Here is a 15,476-nt window from a genome sequence, read left to right as displayed (position 1 = left end):
ATCAACATCTCTTAAGACCAATTTTCTGATACTGAGTAGCTTCTAAATGGATTCCTATAATTAAAGCATATTTCATCCCCAAATCCAAAATCTTTATGAATTTTCATTGTAGATCCAGAGAAATAGGTCCTTTTCCTTTATAGCCACAATTAGGAATAACAATGTGATCTATCCACCATAGATCAAAATATTGTAGGGCCACCATTCTAAATATGTTCATTTTTAATTGGGACCAAGGAAGTCATTCAAGGAGAAGTTCACAGGTATATATAATATCCCCCGAATGCTATAATTTACATTTGGTGCTTAGATTTAGTCAACAGATGTGAAAAATATATGTATCCAAATCACTCCTTAGAAACTATACACATGCAGAAGCTGAAAATATTATTCCTGCTTAGGTCAATATTCCCTTACACTTGAAACATTCCCCTCATCTGAATTTTCACCGTGATAAGACTCAGCCTGGTACTTCAGTATATTCACATCCCATTTCTGTAGGTATGCCCAACTTGAATATGGATTAAATGGGAACCCATGTCAATTTAAAAAGTATTTCCAAAACTGTTTTTCTTTTTTTTTTTCTTTTTTTTATTCTTATGTTAATCCCCATACATTATATCATTAGTTTTAGATGAAGTGTTCCATGATTCGTTGTTTGTGCACAACACCCAGTGCTTCATGCAGAACGTGCCCTCCTCAATACCCACCACCAGGCTAACCCATCCTCCCACCCCCCTCCCCTCTAGAACCCCGTTTGCTTTTCAGAGTCCACCGTCTCTCATGGTTCGTCTACCCCTCTGATTTCCCCCACTTCACTCTTCCCCTCCCGCTACCCTCTTCTTCTTCTTTTTTTTTTTTCTTAACATATATTGCATTATTTGTTTCAGAGGTACAGATCTGAGATTCAACAGTCTTGCACAATTCACAGCGCTTACCAGAGCACATACCCTCCCCAGTGTCTATCACTCAGTCACCCCATCCCTCCCACCCCACCCCCCACTCCAACAACACTCAGTTTGATTCCTGCAATTAAGAATTCCTCATATCAGTGAGATAATATGATACATGTCTTTCTCTTTTTGACTTATTTCACTCAACATAATACCCTCCAGTTCCATCCACGTCGTTGCAAATGGCAAGATCTCATTCCTTTTGATGGCTGCATAATATTCCATTGTATATATATACTACATCTTCTTTATCCATTCATCTGTCGATGGACATCTTGGCTCTTTCCACAGTTTGGCTATTGTGGACATTGCTGCTATAAACATCAGGGTGCATGTACCCCTTCGGATCCCTACTTTTGTATCTTTGGGGTAAATACCCAGTAGTGCAATTGCTGGATCATATCCAAAACTGTTTTTCAATAACGACACTACAGTGAGGTGAAGACAAAAAAAAAAAATCACTATTTGAAATATGGGTTCTTATCCTAAAGTTAATATCACCAGTAATTAACTTTTTCATCAATAATAACAAGCCACAAAATGTGTCTCTTAAAATGATGTGCTGAGAAGGCTGTTGTTCTCCGGTGGGACTGCTTGCAAAAAGCATGACCTGAATCCAGTTATGAGGAAATCATGGGTAAACCCCATTTGAGAAATATTCTACAAATAATCAGGGTGTATCTTTAAAAATGTTACTCATGGAAGGCAAAAGAAGGAGAAAAAACTGATCCAGGTCAAAGAAAACCAAAGAGACATGAAAACGAAATACAACATGTGATTCTGGATTGGATCTCAGACCAAGAAAAAAATCGCAGTCTAGGACATTTCTGGGACCATCGTGTGAAATTCACACAAGATCTATAGATTGGGTATTAATCATGTATGGATGTAAAGTTTCCTGATTTTGAGAATCGCACGTGGTTGTATAAGTGGATGTCCTGTTCTTAGGAAATACACACTTAAAGCTTTTAGGAATAAAAAGCTATGAACTCTCAAATGACTCAAAGAATATATAATTTTTATGTGTGTAAAATACACATAAGAGAGGGGAAGTACAAACATAGCAAATGTTAACAATTGGTGGATCTGAGTGAAGAGTATATCAAAGTCCTTTACTATTTCTGCAACTTTTCTATAAATTTGAAATCGTTTCAAATAAAAGGTAATCCACTAAAAAAAAGTAGCCAGAAAATCATTCCAGACTCAGATCCAGTAAAGCAATTTTGACTTTATTCTTTTCTTAATAAAACAACATGTACCAAGGGGGGGGAAGGGGAAAATTTTTAAAGAAAATAAGATCGCCCACAACCCACGCCCCTATCCTGCAGGTGCTCTCCCGTCTCCAAGGTTCCTCCCCTGTTTTTGCTGCCATGCACTTTTGTACCCTTTCTGTGGTTGCTCCAAGCCTCCACCTAAGCCTCCACCATCTCTTAATAGAGATTGGGCTCCCTGCCTCTACCTGTCCCCTGTCCATCCATTCTCACCAGAGCAGCCAACATGTGTCCTTTTGTGTTCAGCACTTTCAGGGAAGTTGGACACATTCGCCAAAAACAAATAAAACTCACCAAAGTAGAGATTTTGGCAAAATACATAATGAAGTGTCTGGATAAGTATGTTGGCATTTGAAGACATCCAACTTTGTTTACGATCAGCAAATTCCCTTCTACTCTCGCTCATCCCTAGGGTTGACCTTCTGCCAAATGCCCTCAACTCTAATTTTCTCCTCCCCTCTCTTGAGTGGGCTGCCCAAATTCTACCTTACGCTGTGGCTCTCTCTGGCTGGGGATTTCTGAAGCCAGGCAGCTGTATCCTAATCTCTCAAATCAGGTCAGATTGGGCTCTGCCCTCTGGTGGAGCCAGAGCCTCCCGGGTCTCCCTGAAACCTGCAGGTCAAGGGTTAGGCACCCGATACTGAGTATAACTCTGCCACTAACCGGCTGCAGACCTTTGGCAAATTGTATAATCTTTAAGTAAAACAGAGGATTAAATAATTCCTAAAATTGCTTTTAGTTCTGAAAGACTATAATTCTATGATTCTATAGCCAGGAAAAACAGAAATAATCAGAAAATCAGGAGCAGAAAAATTTTGAAATGCAACAGAATGAAAGATGATCACGAGCATTATAAGTTTATTTTAGGGCTTCGATGCAGAAGATAGAAGAGTAAGACTCCCCTCACACAAGCTGGTAGAGTAGAATTAGGTGATTGGAGACTAGTAATTATAGGATGAGATAATAAATGACTTAATAAAAATGGTTGACCATCACTCTGACCAGGGATGGATGAATGACACATCTCCAAATGCTGTGATCAAATATCTCTGAAACCAAATTCTGGCAGTGAGTAAGCTTTTCTTTCTTTATACTTTCAACAGCTTGAGAAGTATGGTCAGTTCTTTTAGGTTACTAGATCAATGGTTCTCAAAGCAGGGTCTATAAGTCTAGACTAGAGATCAGAGCATTTCAGTGAGGAGGGAAGGGTTGATGAGCAACAAGTCTAACTTTTTATGAAGTAGATGAGGAAAGTAAAGACAAGACTGGCTGAATGACTTGTCAAAGGTCACACAGAGGGGTGACTGGGTGGCTCAGTCGTTAAGTGTCTGCCTTGGGCTCAGGTCATGATCCCAGGGTCCTGGGATCAAGCCCCGCGTCAGGCTCCCTGCTTCGTGGAAAGCCTGCTTCTCCCTCTCCCACTCTCCCAGCTTGTGTTTCCTCTCTCGCCGTGTCTCTCTCTGTCAAATAAATAAATAAAATCTTTTTTAAAAATTAAATAAATAAAAATAAAAAAATAAAAGATCACATAGAATGGTGGCTCACTCCCAGAATGTCTGAGTCGGTGTCTCATTGCCATATGTCCTCATCCATGAAACACTTCTAATCGGTCAGTATTAGGCTGGTCTCCATGCTCTTACTAAGGGCAAGGCCATGTTTGACTTCTGGCATCGATTCACACATTTCAGCCCTGATCTAAGCCTCTGGGACTGCATGTCAGCCTAGGTACATCATATACAAGGCCATCTTTATGGTGTTGGAGTCATTTTACCCCTCCAGGATGGGGTCCAACATGCACACCCCCTACCTCCCTGCTGTGGGTTCCAGCAGAACCTGCTATCATGTATCCCCTTTGCAATATTCTCTCATGAAAACAAATATAACATTTTTTTTAATCAGGTAGGAAGCATCTTCAAGACAAACAAGAATGTAATTCCTTGAATCTCAAGGTCTTGGATCTTGACACTTAATAAAAACCTCCCCAATCATCTAGAAGGTTTTTTTTTGTTTTTATTTATTTTTTTTATTGTAACTCTACACCTTCCAGGTCTCTTGAGCTCTTTTGTAACCAATAGCATTCCAGAAGAATGAAAGTGATCCTTTGTCAATTCAAAAGTTTGAGAATTCCTAACCTAGGAATTTGGATTTAGAAGGACAGAAGGTCTGAGACCCTTGTTCTAGAGAATCTAAATGCACAATTTAACTTGTGAGATCGTTCACAGGAAGGGGGAGTAGTAGAATCAGGAGATTCAATACCTCTTTGTTAGAAATCAGATTATCTGAATCTAAATATGTATTCCTTAATTTTCTAGCCATGGGAACATGGGCAAATCATTTCACCTCTTCAAATCTCATTTAGATCATTGGTAAAAACAAGTTTGATGACAAATTTGATAACACATTTCAGTTATTATTATTATTATTGTTATTGTTATTAGCAGTTGCTGAGAAAGCAATGTCGCATAGCATTTGGGCTTGTGGGCTCTGAAATTACATTGCATACATTAAAACCCTGCCTCCATCCCATACTAATTAGGTGACTATGTGCAAGTCATTTTAACCCCAAGTCATAGGTGTTTCTTCTATAATGTAAGGTTGAAGGTTGTCATGAAGAATAAGTGAGAAAGAAAAGCAATGTATCCACAGAAAGTGCATGGCACAGTGCTTGGTGCATAGTAAGCATTTAAAAATATTAGTTATTGTGATTACTAATGGAAATGTAGCATGAGCAACAGCAGTGGTAATATTGCTTCATTATGGAGACAACTTGTAGTTTTTAACAGTGGAATATCTCCCCAAAAAATGTTTTTGGCAGAATGAATGTTTTCATCTTTGACTAGCGCTCATCACAAATACCCATCTTCTCTGAATGGTGCAAGGACCTTTGAAAGAACATTCTAGAGGAACTGAAAGAACATGTTATCTAGTAGTATTCTAGACAAGGAAACATTTTTCCCTCCTGAGCCGATCTGTGTGTTCTGACTTTATTAAAAATCTTTCTTGTGCCACTTTAATAGTCGGGACACTGATAAAAACAATAAAAACTCCTGCCAATAGTTCTAATATAACAATTTTCACTGGTCTAATATTATGAGTATTTTAAGTATTTACCTGCAGTCAATTGATTCGCAAGCAGCACTATTATATAATAGATGTGCACTGGATTTGAAGTTGAAACAAAACCAGATACATCGTATATTAACTGCCCCTCCATCTACCATCTTGGACAGAATACTGTGGCCCTGGACTATTGCTGATATTTATTTTTTATCTATTTCCTCATCTATGAAAATAGGAACCTTAGGAGCTGCCCTGCCTGTCTTCTGAGGTTGTTATTGGAGATCAGATGAGGGAAAACTCGGATTGAATTGTAATTGAAGTCCTGGTACAAATTTAATTTGTTCTTATTTCAAAATGTGAGCTCACTCACCCACACAAACACGAATTCTTGGGTTTTGTTTATACTCACTGAAAAACAACTTATTTGGTTAGTACATTTACCCCATCGTTGGGCCTGGATTTGGCTCTGGAAGAGGAAGGACAGGCAGTTGTGGAATATGCTCTCAGGTATTCAGATGCAGATCTATCTTCTCTGGGAACAAGGAGGCCTGCTCCTGCCCCAAGAGCTTTTCAAAGACGCCTTTAAGGAGTTTTACCAGGCCTTCTCCGAGCTGCGCTCCCGCCAAAACATATATTGACATGATAAACCACAATGGATTTAAGTGTTTAAAGTCAAAAATACACTGTTAAAAATAAGTACTTCAGTTGGCTGATGGAGCAATCATACCTGGGGGCTGAATTGAATTTGTTTAGCATAAACCACAGAGTAAACTTTTTCTGGACATTTTGCACGGAAGCAGGGAAAACTGAAGGCGAAAAACACAATTCCATGAAACGTTTCCTCATTGCTACATTATGGAACAATTGCAACTCATAGCAGAGTTACAAAGCTAAGCCAACAAACCCTGACATCTCTGTAAAAATGTTTAGGTTCAAATTAAAATTAAATATGCTTCCCGTGCCCCTGGCTCTGTCTGCTCACTTCTGTCTCACACTTGTCCCTGATGCCTCCTGTTCTCCCCTTTCTGATGTCCAGAAAATCTGCTACCAAAGAATCCCCCAAACTTGAAAAAAAAATTGCTGAAAACATCAGATGCCTATTTTTCACCTCTGTGTTCTGGGTTTGCCTGCCGGCGTTAAGAATGGAGGCATCCAGACTCTTCTTTTCCTTTGGTACACATAGTTCCTATTACATGTTCCAGTTGTCTCCATTGTTTTATTTATTTATTTTTTTAATTTTTTTGGGGGGGGGTGGAGTTGGGGCTAGAAGTCTGCCTGCTTTGAGTCTTAGACCCATTACTTAGCCTCTTTGTGCCTCAGTTTCCTCATTTGTGACATGGGAATCTTTTTATTTATTATTTATTTAAATATTAACATATAATGTATTATTTGTTTCAGGGGTGCAGGTCCGTGATACATCAGTCTTACAAAACACCCAGCACTCACCACAACACAGTACCTTCCCCAATGTCAATCACCAAGCCACCCCATCCCTCCCACCCCCCTCCACTCCAGCATCCCTCAGTTCATCTCCTGAGATTAAGGGTCTCTTATGGTTTGTCTCCCTCTCTGGTTTCGTCTTGTTTCATTTTTTCCTCTCTTCCCTATGATTCTCTGCCTTATTTCTCAAATTCCACATATCAGTGAGAGCATAGGATAATTGTCTCCATTGTTTTAATTTGGCTGGAATATTGTGAAATATTTTGACTTGACCAACTTCTTGTGTGGGTGGGATATCGCAGGTGTTCTGAAGGATACAGGTGATTTTGTCTCATTCATTCAGTTCATTCAGGGAAACAACTCTGCCTCCAGCATATTCTAATAAGGGATATATTATTTTATTATTTTGTGAGATTTCAAGCACCAGCTTGAAGCATCAGAGGAGAGAAGCTCTGTTTAAGTAGATAAGTAGTTCCAAGAACTCTTGCTCCTATAGTGTCCTCCAATTCAAAGACGTTCATACTGCAGGTGACCCTGAGAAGGTCTCACAATTTGCTACAAGGGCCCTTGCTCTTCCACTTCTCCTGAACTGGTTCTCTGGTGCAGGGGTAGGAATTGAAGAGAAGTGCCCCAGTATGGCCTGAATGTATAGCAGTAGATCAGAAGTTATCAAATTCTCCCTGGGGCTTACAGGGACCCTCCACATATTGAGATGTGGATTTATTAGGTTTGCTCTCCTCTGTCAGAGACACAGGTCCAACACACAATGTGTTAAGCCTAGCAGGGCCTCTGGCAGGCATGGACAGCATGTTTCCAAAAAGAGGGAAAAATGTTTCTTTCTCCTACCTGAGGAGGTCTCAATCTCCAATCTCAAATTAGTATCTTCATTATTTTATACCTGCCTACTGATCACAGTTCCAAGCTTGACTGTGAGTACACAGTGCAATGTCCTGAAGAAAAGTGAGAAACAGAGTTAATCATCTAGGTACTTGACAAGATGGCCATGGACAACTACTTGAATTTTTCACCTAGGATCTTAGGATGCCCTGTGGGAAGAGATTTTCTTCAGAGGTGTTTAGTATTCTATAGATTCAAAATTGAAAGTGTTTTTGAATTCAAAAACTTCATGCACAGTCTTTGCTTATTTTATTTTTTGAACTCCATGTTTTTTCTTTTTGATGTTGTGAAACAAAAATCCATTTTCCAGAATTTGACTCTAAACAAGAACAAAATTATACATTAATCAATATGAGTATCCAAAGAGCTTATAATGGGACAGCAATTTGATATGAATTTTTATGTATGACAACAGCACCTAGTCACCCCTTGTTGTTCATAGTTTTAAAGTTCGTTGCACTTACCCATGGTCCTGCCCCCACTGTTGTCCTTTGCTGCCTGGATCCTGGAAAGTGTTGACACTTTTCACTGGTGCGTTTTCATTTCCTCAATCAATATGATTTTCAAGTTCTTTATATGCCTATTCCTGCTCTCACCGGGACATTCGTATGACCTCTTTTACTTCCACATCCTAAAACCCAGGAGATGTTCATTAGAAAAGCAAAGTCACCCGTTTGGGTGGTGGCCTGAAGTACCACCAGGGAGGACTGAGCTCTGTTGCCCAGGGTCCTTGCCATACCCAATACATCCCCTGCCCGCCGACATCCCATTGCTCCTCCCTCTTCTTTTGCTTTCAGGGTCCTTTGGTTCACAGCACTTAGAACTTACTAATATGCTATCTGGTTCATTACTGTGTTTATTACTAGTGCTCTTTCTCTCTCTCTAATCAGATCAGTCCCGGGAGAGCAGGGGTATTTGCCTATTTTGTGCAGTAATAAATCTCATTTGCTTTAAATCTCTTTAAGGATAGTGTAATACCTATAGTACGAATTCAATAAATATTTGCTGTACAAATGAACAAATGCCAAAAGATAAGTACTTCTCTAACACTCAAGTCATGAAGACTTCCTTACTGACTGCTCAATCTTTTCCTTGCTTACTTTCCTCATCTCTGGGTGCTGAACTCTGGCAAAATTCTAAACTCTGTTCATGTCTTTCTTCTACAATCCCTGTGGCCCAGAACTTTGATCTAATCAAAACACACCCATTTCTTTGACCCATTCTGACCCATATTCTTCCAAGTGTCTTATGTTTCAAAATATAATTCATTCACTTGTGGTTATTCACCCCTTCTAAGCAAACCCATCCCATCATATGTTTTCTTGTTTAGGGATATATTCAGAACCTCAGAGCCATAAGCATTTCAGGAGAAAGGTCTCTATTCAGATTAACATAATGCTCTATCTTTGTAAATATGCTATTGTCTTCGTGAAGATTATTGAGTTGCCAAACCATACAATCTTATGCATCTGACCTTTTCCCTTAGAGATACCCAGATAGTAAAATTACTATAGGTTGGCAATCACTCAGCACTAAAAAACTCTTACTCAAGAGTTCTAGTTGAGAATATGAGGAGTTCAACAACATGGAAGTAGATAGTGTTGATCTACTATTCCAGCAAATAAAAGACAAAGTATAAGATCCTTGATTTTCAAAATTTAAACCCCATTATTTGAATGGATTTTTTTTCTTACTTTTCCTTCTTTTGAAAAGGTAGGAATAGAGAATAAAAAATAAACTTTATTGGGGTTTCCTATGTTTCAGTCACTGTGCTAAAGCTTTTTACAGATATCATCTTATTCAATTCAACCACCTTCTGAGGTTGGTATTTTACATTGCAGAATTAGATACTTTTACAGTGAGCAGTTTGTCCAAGGCCCACGGCTTAGGATAGCTTAGGATAGTTAGAAAGAAGTGGGGGTATAAATCTAGCCAGTACAAAGCAAAGCATACACCTTCAACCACCAGCCACACACGTCCTATACTATACCTCATTTCCGCAGCTTTTCACATCTTCTCCCCACTCCCCCATACCAAAATTATAAATAAGGGATTTTTTAAAAGAGATAGAGGTAAGTGACCCTAACACTACTCCAAACACTCTTGTGCTAGATATTAGGGATCAAAAGGCTGTGAACCTTGGACTCTGTGGTTGACAGGACTACAGAAGAAATTAACCAGTCCGGGTTTTGTTGTCGTGTCGTCATTGTTCGGTTTTGTTTTCCCAAGAGGTAAAGAAATGTAGTCTATTGAGGTTGTGCAAGACATTCTTCAAAAGTGGGAATTATATACAGAAGCTGTCAAGGGTTTGGAATGCTGTTCTACAAGATGACATATACATCTGAAATGAAAGAAACAGAGAGACAAGATGACACTCCAGTTGCCAAATATATGAACTATAAACTGAAAACACCCCCACCCCAATCCACAATTCTCCGAGTCTTTAAGGAGGCTATGTATGTGTCAGGAAGTTCTTCAGTACAACAAAATGACAAAATCAGCCTTTTTATCCTGGAAAAAAAAAATCCACTCTGCAAATCACCCGGACGTTTTGTGTTCCTCTCCCTTGCTATTTCACGACAAAGAGCACTGTCCTCTCTCACTAATGTCACATCTCACTATCACTTCAAGAGCAGAAACAGAGACAGGGTTGACAGGGCACACAGAATCAAACATTTTGAAAGAACTCTTTAGAGTCAATGAAAGGTTTGGTAGAGAATCCTCTATACAGTCAATGATGCTGATTAATTTGTAAATTTCCTCCTAGAGTATAAATTTTCTCATTCACTTTTACATCCCCTACAGAAGCCTTTTATTTGTGTGCAGACTCAATAAGTGCTAAATGGCAAAATGAATAGTAATCTGAATAATAGCCTCAGTCAGGGGCCGCAAAGAAACTGAAAGGCACTGAGGAAGCAGAGTCCATCCACCACAGGGAAAACGGGAGTGTGCGTGGGGGGCAGGCGACGTGATAACCGCGCTCAGTCGCAAGTTCCTTAAGCTATGAGGGGTCTCAGTCTCCCATCTGCAAGCCAAGGAGAACACCGATTTCACAGGGTCGGGGTGGGTTTTAAATCCGATTGCGTTTCTGGCAATACCTTGTAAACTGCCGGGTGCTGTGCAAGTGTGAAGGACCATAATGGTCTCTGCTTTTGCAATTCAGTGCAAGACGTGACTGATACAACCTATGTGTACAATGCAGGGACAAAATGATAGGCACCAACATATAATTGGGGACAGAATCGGAGTTGCGCAGAGTGCCAAGACACAGGGAAGGTGCAAAGAGGGGAAGCTGCGTGTGAGATTGGAGAGTGGCCTGGGGAATAGGAGTAGGGGGTACGGCTGACACACACGAAGATTTCAGGGTGTCAGAAGAGCAAGAGGTGGTCCCTAAAGGGAATGGAGGACAGTTTTCGAAGGGAAGGGAAAGGAGAGGGCTCTTGTTCATGGGTAGAGGGACAATCTAGCTGGTAGTCAGTTTTATTCATGCATGTCATGCCCTGAACACTGATGGATAATATTTTCTTCTGAGTGACTTGGTAAATGTTTCCAGTTCTTTTTACAATCTCCCTCTTCCCAAATGAATTTTCTTGTTCTTGCTTATTGGAGACTTCAGGTGTATATGAAGCATCTAGGGTAGTGTATGGGCGTGAGTGAGAAAAAAAAAATTATAAGGAGAGAACATTCTGGGCCAAATTATATTGTGAAACTATAAAAGTGAAGGAGTGAAACAAAACAACAATCAATTTGGCTTTTCATCATTGCTTCAATTTGGCTTTCAAACAGATGGGAGTTTGGGGAGTTATTCTAGCGGGGATTTTGAGAGAGGGGATCAAGTTGAGAAGGTTATAGTAATTGAGATTATATAGCTTTGCCGAAATACACCAAGAATTAGCTAGGCTTTCACTTATTACAAATAAATTCAGTGTAGCTTTTTCTTTTTCTTTTTTTAAAAGATTGTATTTATTTATTTAATTGACAGAGAGAGAGAGACAGGGTGAGAGGGAACACAAGCAGGGGGAGTGGGAGAGGGAGAAGCAGGTTTCCCGCGGAGCAGGGAGCCCGATGCAGGGCTCGATCCCAGGAGCCGGGGATCATGACCTGAGCTGAAGGCAGTCGCTTAACCAACTGAGCCACCCAGATGCCCCCAGTGTAGCTATTTCTTATAAATGCATTTCAAATATTAATATCTACCTGCACAACACGTGTGAAATCTTCTTTGAGTTTCACAATGACCTGTAAGATAGGGCATTTTAAAAATACCTATTCATGGGGCACCTGGGTGGCTCAGTAGGTTAAGCATCTGCCTTCAGCTCAGGTCCTGATCCCCCGGTCCTGGTATCGAGTCCCAGGTTGGGCTCCTTGCTCGGGGAGTAGCCTGCTGCTCCCCCCTGCTTGTACTCTTTTTCTCTGACAAATAAATAAATGAAATCTTAAATATATATATATTCACAATAGGAAAGGCTCTAAAAGCTGAAGCAATTTACTGTACAGACAGTAAGTGCCAGAGCCAGAACTCAAACCCAGATATTTCGACTCCCGGCATAATGCTGTTTCCAATCATGTCGTGTTTTACTTCTGTGTACAAAGTGGGACTTTTTGGTGTAGGTTCTGACATTGGAAGCTTTATTTTCATCATCACTAATCTTTTCTTTTTTATTCTTCAGTGCTCGTTGCCATCCAGAGCCAGCGCCCTGCGCCCATGAAGTCACTCCCATATTTTCTCTGAGCCCCTCAGCAGGCCCGGCAGGTCCCCCCCCCCACGCTCCCGCCCCACATCAAAGGTCCCTGCAAGCTGCCTTCTTTTCCCTCCTCCTGCCAATACTGGAGTAGGGCGCTGTGAAGTGGCCTTTGCTTTCTTTTCGTTTCTCCGGAGGGCTATCAGTGTCGGTGGAGGAATCGGAGGTGGTCCCAAGCCGATTTATTTGTGGACGCTAAACGTAGTGCTAGAAGAAACCGACAAATCGAGCCCCTGCACCTGGGTGGCGTTGCTGGGTCGGCCGGTGATGGTTTTTGTAGACGGACAGCTTTTTAAATGTCGATGTACAGGCTTTCTGGGAAGAAAGCAGGTGCTGTGAAGCAGACGTCACGTTTCAGTGTGCGAGAGCTCCAGCCGGTTGGCAGGGGCAGAGCCCAGCACCCCGAGAGGCCTCGGCGGGCTCGCCGAGGCTGAAGGGGCGGGAGGCGGAGCTCACGCTGACCACTGCACGCTCGACCACCCATAGAAACCGCATCTTAAACCTGGCAGGAAAGCCGTTCCTGTGTTCGCGACTGAAAAGCAAACCAAACCCACCTCCTTGTATGTAGCTCCTTTTCAGAATAAAGCCTTTGACAGGCCACATTTCTCGTTTCCTTATTCCGCAAAATAAAAACAGACAGTGAGAAATTAAAAGAACGTCTAGGTGACTTTATTTGCCCAATGTCACCACGCCTGGTGACGTCCGCAGCTACCCAGGGAATACTCAGCGAGTGTCACCAGAGAGATGGGAGAGCAATGGAGAAGAGGGGACATTAATTCAGACTGGTGGTGCTAGCAAGGGGTAGTAGAGACAATCCATGTAAGCTGAACCTGAAAACAGGACTTAACTGCAGCACTTTTCAAGTTGCGAAAATTGGGTCTGTTCGGGCAATGGAGAAGGTGGCAGCAAGACACCCTGCAGGGACAGGATACGGTCGCACATTTCCACGTCGGCCTCCCTCACTGAGATGGAAGGTCCTTGAAGACACAGGCTTGGTCTTGTGTGTCCAAAAGCAGACCCATTCCCCACTTCCTCAAGCCTGCGCCCTTCACAGATGTCCCCAGATCTTAGAGGAACTTGTGAACCAAGGGAAGGAATTTGGACATGTGTCCTGAGGCAATGAATAGGTCTTGGAATTTTAAGCGGGAATTACTGTATTTGCATTTTGGAAAGACTCTCCAGGCTGCAGCATAGTGAAGGAATTGGGGTCAGGCAAGAATTTATGGAGGAAAACAGTTGAGACGGTTGCAGTGATCTAGGATCATTGTAAAACCCTGTCTCAGCACCTCCTGAATTATTCTTCTAAACACAAACTGGATTTGACCCTCTCCATCACAAAACACTTCATAGCTTTCCTTTAGATACAGAATTAGGTTTAAAGTCCCCTCATAATGTGAACCTACTCTACCTGTCTACTTTTCTTCCTTCATATACTCTGGTCTCTGTCAGTAAAGACTAATCCCTGATACCCCACATGCATGTGTCCCTTCATGTTTATTAAGGTATTTACCCTCTTAGAAGTTTGCTCTTGCTCCTACTGTGGTGCTCACTTCCTTCTCCCACACAGCATAGTGAAGTTCTTTGAGGACCAGATGGTAACTTATTCATGCATGCTCCTCCACAGCGTTTAGCCTAGCACTTTGCACGTTATAGGCACTTGGCAAATATTTGTTGAGCAGAATTGAACTGTAATAGCAGTACTTGTACTTGGATTCATTTAGTATTTATTGAGCACCAGAAACCATAAACAAAAAGATCGGTCCATTTAATTACATTAAAATGTAAATCACTGCACAGAAATTTTAAGAGACAAAACATACAGAATACAAATGACAAAGAGGTAGTTTCCTTATAATATCAAGAGTTCCCCAAATCATTCACATCAACAATCTAAAAAAAAAAAAAATGGGCAAAGGAAATAAGTACACCCATTCCATTTTTCATTCAACAATTGTAAGGATGAAAGGGTTTTAAAGTACCCAGTTGGGGGGCACATGGGTGGCACAGTCCGTTAACTGTCAGACTCTTGGTTTGGGCTGAGGGTCTTGAGATCCAGCCCCGTGCTGGGCGCCACACTCCGCCAGCGTGGAGTCTGCTTAAGTCTCTCCCCCTCTCCCTCTGCCCCTCCCTGCCTCTCTCTCTCAAATACATACATACATACATACATACATATTAAAAAAAAAATTTAAGTACCAGTGGGACTGAGGCTGTGAGGAAAGAAACACTCACAGGCTTTGTTCATTAAAGTAGAAACTGGTATGTCCCTAATACTTACAATATTTAAAATGCAGGAGCCTTTAACTTAGAAATTCTATTCTTAGCAATGTATTATAGAGATGAAAACAGAACAGGCAAAGAGCCATACACAATAATGCTTGTTGCAACCTTGTCTCTAACAGCGAACCCATCAGTGGAAGGCTGGTTCAATGACAGTATAACTATACAAGGGAAAACTGCAGCCGTTGAAAGAAATGGAGAAAATCTATAATCACTGGTGGAGAATTATTCCCAATTATATCACTAAGTGAAAAAAGCTAAGTGCCTCCAGCTTATACACTATGCTGTTCCTTTTGTGGAAAACAAATATACAGATATCCTTTATATGCACAAGAACCTTGAAAACTTTTTGACATGGGCTGCTTCTGGGCGTATTTATTTACACTGTAGACCCTTTTGCATTATTTGGACTTTTGAACATTGCGTACCCTTTCTTGTGGTTTGAGCATGTTTTTCAATGGGTTCAATTTTAAAAGCCACCCCTCAGATACAATCAATTTGCAGTAGGAATGCCAAGACAGTTCAAACTATTCAACAGGAGAAAAGCATAGCCTTTTCAACCAAAGGTGCTGGGACCTGCACAGCTACATGCAAAAAAAAAAAAAAAAAGATGTTGGATTCCTACCTCATACCACATACAAAAATGAACTCAAAATGGATCAAAGACCTAAATATAAGAGCTAAAACTACAAAACTCTTAGAAGAAACATAGATATAAGTCTTTTTGACCTTGAATTAGGCAATACTTTCTTAGATGTCACTGAAAGCAACAAAAGAAAAAATTGGACTTCATCAAAATTAAAAAATTTGTGTTCAAAGGACACCATTAAGTGAAAATA

Source organism: Mirounga leonina, unplaced genomic scaffold, assembly GCF_011800145.1.
Source record: "Mirounga leonina isolate KUSES-001 unplaced genomic scaffold, KU_Mleo_1.0 Mir_165, whole genome shotgun sequence".
Lineage (NCBI taxonomy): Eukaryota > Metazoa > Chordata > Mammalia > Carnivora > Phocidae > Mirounga > Mirounga leonina.
This window is presented reverse-complemented; position numbering follows the sequence as displayed.